Genomic DNA, 10148 nt, shown 5'->3' with positions numbered 1-10148 from the left:
CCCAACCTCTGCCCATTTCATGTACTGACCTCACTGCGTTCCTGGAAAAAAACACACATGCGTATTTAATTTTATTGAGACTATACCCAGCAAAACTGGAGGAAAAGAAGTTGACACCCAGTAAGCCCCCCTCCCCTGCTGAGCTCTTTTATTTTGGTTGATAAATACTCTTCTCTATTCATTTATTATTCTTCGCTATCTTAGCTAGTTGTTGGAATTGCTGTAAGGTGCTGTCCAGTCAATTGTGGCTCATTGTGACTCGATGTACAACTCCACGTACAATTCCACTCTCCGGTACTACACCATCCCACCTGGTTATGTTGGAGACTGTGGTGTAAGCCCCGTGTCAATCCATCTCATTAAGGGTCTTCCTCTTTTTCACCGCCCCTCGACTCTACCAGCACGATGGCCTTTTCCAAGGACTGGTCTCTCCTGATAACATGTCCCAAGTACGTGCGTCAGAGTCTCACATCCATTCTGGTTTCTAGGGAGCATTCTGGCTGTACTTCATCCAAGACAAAACGTTTGTTCTTCTGCCAGTATTATAAAAAGTTGCTGTTTATTACATACCTATTTATGAACAATACCAAGCGGGAGCCCCAGGGTCGCTCAAATGGTGAAGCACTGAGGCACTAACTGGAAGGTTGGACTCACTTACGGCACTTGGAAGGGAGGCTGGGCAATCTGCTTCTGAAATTCGTAGACTGAAAAGCCCCAACCGTCCTACTCAGACACACATCGGGTGCCCAAGAGGCAGCATCTTCTTGCAGACAACTGGTTCAATACGCCAAATACTGAGATACACACTTTATCAAAGCGAATCTTTTCGGCATTGTATTCATATTTTAAGTCAAAGAAACAGACTCAAAGGAGATTAAACAATTTGCTTGAATAGATGATGCCTCAATGCTAAGACCATTCTTTTATCCACTAGCTAAAATGCCATTTTAAAAATTGAAATTGCTCCCAAGGGGCATTAAATTAAGCTTTTCACATTATAGTGTGGATGAATTTAACTGGAATTTTGTGTTTAAAGACACATCTTCCTACCAGGCCCAGAGCAATCTGAAGCTGAGGAGAGAGGCCCCACACTGCCCTCCTCCCTGCTTTGTCCCAGGCTTAAGCCCGCCCCTCCTCGCGCGATCCCACGGAAGCGGTAACCTTTCCTGGTGAGACCAGCATGGAGGACCCAGTCACGCCACCGGGGTTGGGCATCTGCAGCCATCCACGGGCAACCCCCACAGGCCATGGCATCTTCCCGAAAATATCTACTTCCACTCTTTTCCTTGCCTGGATTACAGAATTTCCCCCAGGTTTGTCCCAATCGTGTAAAACCCCAGGCTGAAACAGTAATGCATCGGGCCTATTATAGTCAGAAAGAAAAGGTGGGGGGTGGGGGTGGAGAAGAAAAGAAAGATGGATTCTAGTCATGCCTATTGTGGCCATTCGTCCTTTACACAAACACAAACCCCCGACTACAGCAAACTGAACCCAAAGCACAGCTCCTTTCCCCGAACTGGGGGTGGGGGGGTGGGGAGTGGGGGGGACTCGCAGACAATGATGCCAGGAGGCTCCTGGGTACGAGCAGAGCCTTTCTTCTGAGTTGGGTTACACTCACACCCCATCAGTCAGCGCCAGGATGAAAGGGCTATAAAACGTACACAGTGTCTGAGACTGTATGAAAATATATATCCTGATGTGTCAGGAATACCTGGCGCGCCTTTAACCTCAACTTCAGATGAACCAACACGCCTCGGAGCACATTTATATGCAAAGGCATATAATATGTCCCCTGTATCTAATTATCTGTCAACCTGAGGCAGTTTGTTTTCCAAATCGGCCTCTCGGCTGTGACTTTACGAGGTCGTAAAGAAAACGATGCCACTCTGCACTGAAACGCAAGGAGAGCCCGGATCAACAAATTATGCTCTGTAATGGTGTCTCTCGGCCTGGAGACTCAGGCCGTGAAGCAAGAAGGCACACCCGCCTTCCTTGCCCTTGGCCTTCGTCTGCAGGAGAGAGACTGGGCACGTTTAGCTGGAGATAAACCCGAGCGTCGACTGCCAGGGAATCATTTCCTACTCTCACTGGGCTGCACTAGGCTCTCCAGTTTGTCTGCCATGCTGCTGGCCTGACCACCGCAGGAAGCACAGCGGCGTCTGCCCCATCTGCAGCCTGTAACAAACACCATGGCCGACCACATTGCAGCATCTCATGGCCTGCAGCATCTCAGGATCCTTGGTACCAGAGGGGCAGACTTCCATCCACTCTCCAGGAGACACCTCCTGCTTTTACTAGCTCAAATACCAAGGCTCCCTAGGCGACAGGAAAAGTTGGGCTGTTAGACACCTTGACCGTTTTTGTGCCTGGGGGAAGAAAGGGTGGGCGACGCTTTTAAATTCCCAAACAAGAAGAAAAATGTTCTCCTCCCCAAACAGAGAAGGTAGGTGGCGGCAGCAGCAGCAGCAGCAGCAGCAGCAGTAGGAGGAACGTGCTGAATTGTTAGCTGAGGCCATCTCTCTCCTGCCAAGCTCAGCAACACACACACACACACACACACACACACACACACACACACACACGGCAGAGGGCTGGTTGCTGCACACAGTCTTCAGTTCCGATTAGTCCTCCTCTGATCTTCAGCAGATTAATTAGGAAGTTTGTCAGGAACCAGCCGTGAACTCCAGCCGCTCCTCTGTGGGAGTGGTAATGGTGCCAGCGAAATCCAAGCTGCAGGAATTCCTCTACCCATGCTGCTCCAATGATTAATGATAGAAAGGAATAAAAAAAGAGGGGTCAACAGCTGAGTGCAAAGCAAGTTGCTAGACAGGGAGTAATTAAGATACTTGGGTAAATATGATTAATAAGCTCAAACTGGCAGGGTGTGCAGTAAACAAGGACTAACCAGATGGTCCCCTCTCTTCTGACAAGGCTCAGCACTTGGAAACAAGAGGGGAAGGTGGGAAAGACCAAAGGGTGTCAGGGAAGGAGGGCAAGTTGAAAGACACCATTGAAACTTTACTTTCTTCCCCTGACCTTATCAAGAGGGAAAGGTGGGCTCCCTGGAGAAGGGTTCGACAAGGAGGTGGCATGAACACTCTGCTGATCCTCTTATCAAAGACACCAGACAAATTGCAGGGTATAAAAGGATTCTTGCTCAGACATCAAGGCCACACTTCTAAAGCTACTCCTGCTTTGCTCTCTTCTTCCTTCTTCACATATAAGCGTTCTCTCTCTCTCTCTCTCTCTCTCTCTCTCTCTTCTCCTTTGGTTCTCTTTAAACTGCAGATAAGGCATGCAGCACATTAAGTTGCTACCACTTATTAATTCAAAAGCAAAACAGAAAACAACTTCTCGTTCAGAATGGACCTGAGCCAAAGAAACAAACCCTGCCCTGGTCTTCTGAACAAGGAATGGGAAGCATCATTTATCAGGGGCATGGCCCATGGGTTCCCACGTCCAGTGCATTGTCTGCTTTAAAGGTTACCTCCTTCAAGTCCTTCGGCATGCCTTGGAAAGAGCATTCATCTTGATGGAAGACCAAGTGGGACATGTTCCATGCTTCCAGGGATGAACTTGAGAAACAGCTGTGGTTAGGTGTCCCCGGAGATCCTGCTTAGCAGGAAGTATCTGCAAGCCCTAGGAAAGAGGACTCCGAAGACTTGTCCTTAAATAGCAAAAATGTGCTAAGACACTGCCATCAATAAGTATGAGCAGCTACAGCCCAGGCTAAGTACAAGGCATTTGGGGAACAGACAAAAACTATATAAGATGAATCCCTGCTATAAAGCGATTCCTATATTTATTTCCTGTGGCTGCTGTAAAAAGTTACCCCAATCTGGTGATTTAAAGCGATGGAATGTCTTGTCTTACTCTTCTGGGAGGGGGGGTGTCAAATGTCCAAAATCAGAAGTGCTGAGCTTAAATCAAGAATGATTCAGTGTTTCTGTTGCTATAACATCCTCAAAATCTGTGTGGGTCCACTGTACACGTCATAGAGAATCATGCCATTGGGCAAGAGTTCTCTACAGATCTCACCCCTACTCCTGGCCTCTGCTGAAATCCTTGAGAAAATACCAGACACACACCCAATCTCTTCAATATGAGCAAAATGTTATCCAGAGTACTCTTCTCCAACAGCGGAGCTCCTGGTGGTATCACCTTCTGCGATCTGGACCGGCTGAAAAGCTTCTAAATCATTGAATCCTGATTTCACGTTATACAATAGTTCTTTCCTCGCTGTATCTTTTAACCTGGCACATGTTATTATTATCAGCAATGAAAAACTAGGTGACGCCTTCAACATTTTGCTTAGGAATCTCTTCAGCTAAATATTAAAAGTATTGCTTAGAAGTACTTTTTACACAGCTGTAGAATACAATTAAGTCGAGTTTTTTGCCACTTTATAACAAGGATTGCTTTCGGGTGTCTAATAATATGTTCCTTTAAAAAGGCACTTTTAATTTATCCTTCTGCTAACATCCTGAATATGATGATGTAACTATTAAGATTTAAAAAAGTTTTCTCTACCATGCTCTGCACTTCCTCCTCAGCCATCACTGGCAAACTCCATAACATCCGGTTTCTACCAACAGTCTACTTGAGGCCATCTAGATTTTTCTATCTCACTCCAAACACTCACCACCATCTAGCCAATTCTGACTCATAGAGACCCTATAGGACAGGGTAGAGCTTACTCTTTGAGTTTCTAAGACTTTAAATCCTTACAGGAGTACACAGCCTCATCCTTCTCCCAGGGAGCAGCTGGTGAGTTCTAATCATTGACCTTGTAGTAGCTACTATTCATTATCAAATCCTAAAGCAATCTCACATGGTTAGGTCTTTGTGATTGTAGTCCCACCTCCACCTCCTGATAACAAAACCTGTGTTTGTATCCTATGGCTGCTGTAACACATTACCACACACTTGCTGGCCTAAAATGAGAGAAATATATTCTCTCACATTTTCAGAGGGCCGAGATGCAAAATCAGAATCGCTGTCCTGAAATCAGGAAGTTGTAGGGCTGGCTCTCTCCGGAAGCTCGATGGGAGGGGCCCTTCCTTACCTTTTCCAACTTCTGATGGCTCATGGTATTACTTGACTGATGGCAACCTCTCAAACCTTTTAAAGTCAGCATTTTCAAATCTCTCTTCTGGGTTTTCACCTCACCCTCTCTTGGTGTGCAAGTTGCTTTCTGTCTCATGTTTGCATTTAGGGCCTGGCTGAATAAGTAAGCATCATTTCCCTCACCTCAAGAGTCTTAACTTAATCGCATGTGCAAAAGTCCTCCCTTTCAATGTATGTATTTTTTCATTTATGAGATTTTAACATTTTACATATGTATTTATTTACTGATCATTAAAGTTAAAAAAGCAAACAAAAGAATGCCTTTGGGTCGATACCAACTCATAGAGATCTTACAGGACAGGGTAAAACTGCCCTGTGAATTTTTAAGACTGAAATTCCTGATCAGAGTAGAAAGCTCCATCTTTCTCTCAAGGAGTAGCTGGTGGTTTCCGGCTGCTGACCTAGCAATTAGCCACCCAATGCTCACCCACTCCACCACCAGTGCTCCCAGAGCTGATGATGTGGATCTCTTTCTGGGGCCGTATTGCTGAAACTTTTGGTTGTGAGTTGGGTGAAAGTGTACAAAGCAAATTAGTTTTCCATTCAACAATGCCCACAAGGTAACAGCACTCAGCTCTCGTCCTCCCTGTATTTCCTGGTTTCCTTCCTCCCTTCTAGCCCTTCTGCTTTTTGAGCTCTGTCTCTGGGCAAGTGCTACCTGTTAGTCTCACTGGTCGATTCTTCTAAGGAATACGTATCCTCCTGGTATTGTTGCAGCCTTAGAGGCCACTCTATTGTTTGGCCTGAAGTTGAGCCGCAGTGGTGATTTCCATTTCAGACTTGAAGAGTGACTCAAGGTCATCATCTCAGTGTTTCCACCCTTAACCTGGTCTTTTGCAGATTTGGAATCTTGCTCCACACCCCACGCCCCATTCTATCTAAGACCTTCCATCGTGATCCCTTTTAGAGCAGAAGGTAGTGGTACCTGGGCACCATGTAGTTCCTCTGGTCTCAGGGTTGTGGAGACTGTGGTTCACATGGCTCATTAGTCCTTTGGACTAATTGTTTCCATGCATCTTTGATTTTTCTGCCCACTTTTCTGCTCTGGGTGGGGAGAGATCAATGGATGGCCACTCATAAGCGTTTCACTATTCATCAGGGTAGGATGTAGAGCATTGTCTTTGTGAGATATGTGGTGCCAATTGACTTTAGCAACCTTGAGGCTGTGGTCCTGAGTCCCTAGGCTCAGTAGCTCATTCCCTTAAGGAGTTTGCTTATGGCCAAGGCATTCTCATAACTTTGTTGGTGACGATTTGTCAATTATCACAATATCTATAGGATTTTATTTTTAGAAAAGATTTCTCATCATTTTCCTGGCAGCCAACTTTCTATCCCCATTTTGTAGATAAAGAAATCAAGACACATGCTTGGCAAAGTATACTTCTCCAAAGAAAGTAAAAAATCAGGCTTTTGTGAGGACTTGTTAGACATTTGTTTCTATAAATCATTCTCTTACTTTTACATCACAGATCTATTAAAAAATATTTTTGAAGACATTGAAAATTACAGTGTCACCAATTTTTTTATTTACTCAAAGAGGGCATTAAAAACACAACAATTATATATATATTACCAAGGGAGGCACCATAATTTAAAAAATAAAATATGAAGGACAGATTCAGAACAAAGCACAGTCCTGCTCCAGAAAAAGACGGTTGGCAACTTTACACCTCCGCGGGCTCCAGGCTGTTCGTTCTTGCCTTGTGCCCAAGGCTTGAACAATTCATTAAGGACCTGCTATTAATAAAAGAAATCTTCTCCAGAGCAGATGACCCAGTTGGATTTTGCCAAAGAAAAAAAATCCACAGATGTTAACCACCCAGACAGTTGGGGGAGGGGAAAGAGAGACTTAATGGGCCTTGCTAAGAGAACTTGTTATCATCTTCCTGCCCCATCAGAAATCGTTCCAAGTTCCATAAACACATGGGACACTCATCAGACCATACTTGAAGGCAAACCAAATTATAGAGGCGAACTGATGGGGCACCCAGTCTCCCTGATGACTTTGGGCAATCCGTAGACTTTTCTCCTCATTGCAGACCTCAGCAAACAACCCCAGAACACGTGTAGCGGCCTATCTGGCCTTTGTCCTTGGTACAGAGTATTTGTCACAGTAGGAATAGGACCACCTGTCCAGTGAAAGTGAATCACTTCCGGTTACTTCTCTCTCCTGAAAATCAAGTGGAGTAATTTAAAAAAAGAGGAAGAATTACATCATCACAGGATAACAATCTGGTGAAGCTAAGACTTTCTGCTGAGAAACAGCCTTCCAGGAATTCACTCCCACGCTCTCCCTTCTTACCGTTCTTCTCCCAGGAAAGGTGAGAAACTCTACCCCCAGAGTCCAGACTTGGCAGCACATGTGAAAGTAACTGAGTTGCTGTTGTTATTAGGTATCATTGAATTGGTTCCAAGTCAGCAACCCTATGACCCTACATACAAAGGAACGAAAGACCACCGGGTTCAGCTCCATCCTCATAGGTATGCCTGTTTAAGCCCATTGTTGTTGCCAAGGTGTTAATCCTCCTTGTTGTAGTGCTTGCTCGCTCGCTCTCTCTGTCTTTTATTTTTATGTTTTGCTAACCCTCTACTTTGGAAACATGATGTTCTTCACCGGGGACTGGTCCTTGCTGATGACATGTCCAGAGTGCAGGAGGTGATGTCTCTGCATCCTCGCGTCTAAGGAACCTTCTGGCTCTGCATCGCCCAGCACAAATGTGCTTGTTCTTCTGCCTCACAATCCCACTGCTGTGGGGTCGGTTCTGACTCACAGTGACCGTACCTCAGTTTCTGAGGGAAAATACTTAGAGGCGCAGTGGACAGCTTCATCTTTCTGCCATGACGTGACTTGTGAGTTTGAACCACCGGCCTTGCAGCTTGCAGCCCAATACCCAACCCATGGTACCACCAGAGCTCCTTGTTCTTCTGGCAGTCCAGGGTATGTTCAATATTCTTTATCAAGGCCATAATTCAAAGGCATCAATTCTTCATCTTCCTCGTGTACCGTCAAGGTTTCGAATGCGTATGAGCTGATTGAAAGTACAATGATTTGGGTTGAGCCCATCTCAGTCTTCAGAGACATAAATGTATGCCCATCATGGCATAACAGATATACCCTCTTTCTGTTCCTGCAATAATTAGCACTTGTGGGCTAAAACATTCTTTCCGATTTCTTCTTCTTTTTAAAGATCATTTTATTGGGGGCTCTTACAGGTCTTATAACATTCCATACATCACTTGTGTCAAGCATATTTGTACACATGTTGCCATCATCATTTTGTAAACATTTACTTTCTATTTAAGCCCTTGATATCAGCTCCTCTTGTTTCCTCCCCTCCCCCTGGTGACCCCTTGGTAATTTATACATTATTATTGTTTCCATTTCTTATGCCGACCGCTGTCTCCCTTCACCCACATTTCTGTGGTTCTTCTACTGGGGGGAGGGGATGTTAAGGTGCTGATGACCTCTGCAATCTTCCAATTTCTTGATTCACTTTTCTCCCCGGCTTTTGTGTGTGACAATAGAGTCGCGAGGGGAGCATAAGAGGCTGTACCAAATCAGGACCAATGCAACTGTAAAGAAATTCAGAAATCGCACAGTTTCCCTTTCCACCTGGCCCCACGGCCTCCGGAGTCTAGTTCTTCTCGCAAAGGGCCTCTGGAGGGGTAGAACGCATAGGGAAACTGATATCAAGGTGGCCTGGCTGGTCACTTCCTTCTCTGATGCAAGAAGGGAGTCTGGGTCCACCAGTTAAAAGCTGAAAGAAAGAAAGAAGAAGAAGAAGAAAGTGCATTGAGAGAATCAAGTCAACAAAGCATGAACACTGGGTGTGTGATAGTCTGTGTGGGAGTCAGGACATACATCAGGGACCAGGGACAGTCTCCGTTCTCCAAGAAGTCAGAGTGGAAGAGGGAGACAAAAGGCAAGCTAGAACAACAATGTTATGGAGCCTGTAATAACCAAGAGATCACAAGCACAGATGAGGCACTTGAGTCTGGGTTCCACCAGCAGCGACTGCTGAAGCCTTGACTCAAGATTGTTTGGGAATAAACTAAGGAAATACAGGGGGAAGCGCACCCACTAAAGGGTACATAATCAAGCCAGTTACTACTGTAGATCAGTAGAACCTAATTCACCTGAGCTCTGGAAACTCGTGTAAAATAATCCCCTCAGAGATAACCTGCTCAAGGGATTTACTGACCAGCCTTCGTCATCAGTCGAGTTGCTCTGGAGAAGTACCTCCCTGGCGTGCTGCTCTGTCCTGAGCACAGGTAGAGGGGACAGCCGGAGTTAGACTCTAGAAAAACAATTTCAGGTGCTGGTAGTTGAAAGTCAGGTTGGCACATCCAAAAATGGTAAATGCTTAAGGGATAGGAATGCAATGTAAACGACAGCTGCTGTCTCCGTGAATGGAGCCCGGATGCTCTCCAGTAAGCATTGGGAAGCTACCTGCAAGGCCGGCCATTCAAAACCACCCGCAGCATCGCAGGAGAAAGAGAAGGTTACCTATCTGCCACACAAAGAATGACAATCTCAGAAATTCTGTAGGGTCACTGTGAATCGGAAGTGGATTAGATGGCAGTGAGATGAGCCCATGAATTTGAACCGAAAGTGAGAAAAGAGGTCATGAAATGCTACCAAGAACAACTGCCATTTGAGCTGGGCCTTCAATATGGGTAGGAGATCACCCGGGAGAGGGAGTGGGTGAAAGCAAAGCCCGGACAAAGAAGCAGAGCCTCCCAAGTGAGTGGTTTGTCTCAGCAACTGCAGGCAGCAGAGGGTGGCTAGCTGGGTGTGCAAAGGGAGGCCCAGAGAGGCAGCTGGAGAGGCAGACTGAGGCCAGATTGTGAAGGGCCTGGTGGGTCATGCCAAGGAGCTTGGCAATTCCTGCAGACAAACAGAGGCATCTTTGGCTTTTAAAGCAATGACATGGACACGGATGAAGGCTGCATGAAATTCCAAGTCTAATACTAGGCAGTGCATACCATGGCCCAACTTCTGGACTTTATATGTCTGCAGT

Source organism: Echinops telfairi, unplaced genomic scaffold, assembly GCF_000313985.2.
Source record: "Echinops telfairi isolate 266 unplaced genomic scaffold, ASM31398v2 ScPeMD7_9;HRSCAF=40, whole genome shotgun sequence".
Taxonomy (NCBI): Eukaryota; Metazoa; Chordata; class Mammalia; order Afrosoricida; family Tenrecidae; genus Echinops; species Echinops telfairi.
The sequence above is the reverse complement of the archived record's forward strand: the minus strand, read 5'-3'. Positions refer to the sequence as shown.